The 3,829-nt window shown below is 41.2% G+C and overlaps 1 pseudogene; it reads left to right on the top strand.

The window, feature by feature from the left end:
* The first annotated feature begins 736 nt into the window (after positions 1-736).
* Positions 737-2,337, top strand: LOC138147009 (probable E3 ubiquitin-protein ligase TRIML1 pseudogene; annotated as a pseudogene).
* Positions 2,338-3,829: the final 1,492 nt, after the last annotated feature.

The following is a 3,829-nucleotide window of genomic DNA, read 5'->3' as shown; positions in this document are numbered from 1 at the left end:
ACAAGACAATTCTGGTCTAAAGTGCCTAGGTGTGAACAACATTGTGAACCTTGAGGGCCATAATTCTGAAAAGGGAAAATGGTGAGAACTCAGTTCCATTGAAGAGACTAGCAGTACTTTGAGATGTAGGAATTCTCACCTTTTGAGGGAGGGATAAAAAGGAGCTTAAAGGGAAAAGGTATAAAAAAGACGGCAAGTCAGTTCTCAAATCTTGTGATAGACTTCTGAGAAAGGAGCTAGTCTTATCCTTTCTGAGTGGAATATCTAAGAAAGGAATTAGAATTAAGTTTCTCTTGAAATAAAAAAGAAATCTTTATGTTAAAAAAAAATCTCAGTAACAGTCAGTGAATCATAACAGTGAGAGAGGACAAAAATTAGAGACCAAGGGGCAAAATGCCAAAGTTTAATATGTGTTGGTTAAGGGGGAGACAGTTTGCCCTGTTTCTATCTCAGAACATCAGAAATGTGATGGTCCTGAGGCTTGGAAATGAGAAGTTATTGCTAAATGACCCAATTAGGAGACCTTTGCAAGTACTAAGAATAAGTAAAGATGTTTTCTTCAAGAGATTGTGATGCTGAATTGGGGGATTAGAAAAAAGGTGAGAACTCAGCCCTAGGGCAGAGTCTGGAAGTCTCAAAAGACCAGAGTTCTCACCTTTTGGGGCTGGAGTAGAGGTAGGAGCTAAGCAGAGGAAGAGACTCCACAACTCAGTGCTTCTATCTTTTGCTGCCAGACCTCAAGGGGAAGAGCGAGAATTATTTCTCCTGAGAAGAATATCAGAGAAGGAAGGAATCAGAGGCCTACAAACATGGATACAAAAAACCTAATTGAAAACCTCAAGGCAGATCTCACTTGCTCCATCTGCCTGAGCTACTTCACCGACCCAGTGACTGTCAAATGTGGCCATAGCTTTTGCACAGAATGTCTTCTCCAGTGCAGGGAGGGAGCCAATGAAATCTTAACCTGCCCAGAGTGCAGAGGAGTCATCAAATACAGTGACTTGGTGCCCAACAAGAATCTTCAGAATCTGTCCATCACTGGCAAAATACTCAGACCTCATTTGCTGCAGAGCATGGTGGGTCTGACCACCTGTGATCAACATGGGGGGAAAGAGAAGTACTTCTGTGAGGAAGACCAGAGACTCCTCTGTGATTCCTGCTTAATAGCCCCAGAGCACAAGGATCACCAAGTCCTTCCCTTGGAAACAGCTGCTGACAAGTGCAAGGACAAGCTCCAGGAGATACTGACCATCTTACAGAAAAAAGAAGAGGAATTTAAAACTGCATTGGACAAAGTGAGAAGGCGAAAGACACGCTGTAAGGAGGATACCTTCACCTTGAAACAATCCGTTATTTCTGAATATGGGAAAATGCACCAGTTCTTAGGGGATGAAGAATATCAGTACTTACAAAGACTAGACGAGGAATCCAGAGACAACCTGGTCAAACTGGAGGAGAGCAAGGCCAAGATGTCCCAGCAAATCCAGAATCTGCAGCGAATGATTTTAAAAGTAGAGGAGAATATGAACAAGATGCCCTTGGAAATGCTGCAGGATATGACAAGCACTTTGAGAAGGAATGAGGAGCTGCTGCTTCAAGAACCAGAGCTTGCTTCCCCTTGCTTGACCTCCTGCCCCATCACAGGCTTAAGAGAAATGCTTATGAGTTTCCAGAGGGATATAACTCTTGATCCTGAATCAGCCAATCCTCATCTCATCCTGTCTGAAGACTTGAAGAAGGTCCAGTATGGAAGTGCCCCTCAGGACCTGCCTGACAACAAAGAGAGATTTGACTATGTTCTTGCTGTTTTGGGGACCCAGACCTTCACCTCAGGCAAACACTATTGGGAAGTGGAGGTGGGAGATAAGACAGAGTGGGAACTGGGCATCTGTAAAGATTCAGTCAGCAGAAAGGGGAAATTCTCCTCATCTGAGGGTGTAAGGACCTTAGCAGGATGCACATCTGGAAATTGTTTCTTCCTTGTGAATTCACAAAATGGCTTCGAATTGAGGCAGCCTATACGCAAAGTGGGCATTTTTCTTGATTATGAAAAGGGACATATAGCATTTTATGATGTCACAGACAGATCCCTTATCTACAGTCCCTCAAATATTGTCTTTGAAGGGCCTCTTCGCCCTTATTTCTCTTTTGGCATTCCTAATGAACAAAGAACCCCTGGATCACTCATTATCTGCCCTGGGAATAATCAATAGAGGGCTGTCAATCATACTGATTACTAAGGGTGACTCAATGCAAGTGACTGAAAGTGATACAGAAAATGATTTTCTCTTTATTTGAACTCATATTGAAATGGTCAGTAAAGTGACGTATGATTATTAAAACCATGAGAATAAAGTGTGTCTTGTTTATACTTGGTATAAAAAAGAAGTATGGGGCCTTTTTTTAAGGTAGCTGATCTGCAAACACCTAAACTGGAGATCATCTGGAAGGGAAGGTAGAAAAGCAACAGAAACCGACTAAGGGGAGGAAAAGGGTATACAATAATTTTCAGGTAGAGAAGGATGAAGAGGGAAGTTTAGGATGCTAAATGAATAAACAAAGAAACAAAATAAATAAGTAAAAGAGAGAATGGTTCTCTTGGATGAAATCCTAGGAAGATGGGTAAGGAAAGCTGATTCTGAGTGAGAGACAAAACAAACTGAGGACCACTCAAGGAATTTCCACTGAATCAAGAAATATAAGAGATCTACTGAAATAAAGGTATGATGAATGATTATAATAAGACCTCCACAGATGAGTAGAAAGTAAGAAATTGAGGCATGACATTTTACTAAGTATACTTTGATTGCTGCCTTCTATTTTTATATTCTTGTTCTCCCCTGTAAACCTTCCTCATCCTCTTCTCAGAGCTGTTGTTGTTATTGTTTGTTCTTCATTCTGGAAGAGGACCATGACATCAGGATGATGATGCCATAACTTGCAAGTGAAGGTTTAACTGAGGGAGGGCTGTGCAAGGTCACCAGCTGTACTTTCTCCTCGGGAGCCATCTGGGGCCAGTGGCAAGATACAGTTGAAGACAACTGAAGATGGCCCCCAATGAAACAGGCAAACAGAGGCTAAGTGACATGCAGAGGATTACACTGAGTGTCTAAGACTGAATTTGAACTCAGGTCTTCCTGACTCCAGGCCTAGCATTTTATCTACTGCACTACTTAACTGCCACTAGTATCTCTTTTTCACATTACTTTCATTTCCAAATATATCCCTTTTCTGTCACCTATCCAGAGAACCATTCCAAGTAATAAAAACAAACAACAAACATAAACAAAAAAAATCAAATCAGCAGAACCAACCAATACATCAATGATATCTGACAATAGCCAGTCTCCCACCTTTGCAAAGAAGGAAGGGAGGTGCATTTCTTCACCCTTCTCCAGGGCCAAGAGTGATCAGTACAATTATACACCATTCAGTTTCAATTGTTCTTTCCATTTATATTGCTGTCATTATGTATATTGTTTTTCTGGTTCTGTTTTACTTTGCATCTGTTCATATAAATCTTCATATTCATCATTCCTTATAGCACAATAACATTCCATTATATCCATATACCACAATTTGTTTTACTAATTCTTAATAAGTTACTATACACTTTGTTTTAGCTCTTTGCTGCCAATGTAATGTTAATAGAATAGAAAGATCTTCCCCACCCATTAATAGGCCTAAAACACGGAGCCTGGATCACATGGAGTCTGAGTCACATGGAGCTCAGTGTGGAAGGAGCGTGCCCAAGGAGGAGAGAGAGAGACAGAGAGAGACAGAGAGAGACAGAGACAGAGACAGAGAGAGAGAGAGACAGAGAGAGAGA

The sequence above is a fragment of the Petaurus breviceps genome, unplaced genomic scaffold, assembly GCF_028583685.1.
Source record: "Petaurus breviceps papuanus isolate PSGF00001 unplaced genomic scaffold, PetGlider_PUasm1.0 90778, whole genome shotgun sequence".
Classification (NCBI taxonomy): Eukaryota; Metazoa; Chordata; class Mammalia; order Diprotodontia; family Petauridae; genus Petaurus; species Petaurus breviceps.
Note: the sequence above shows the minus strand (reverse complement) of the source record. Positions and strands in the feature narration are given on the sequence as shown.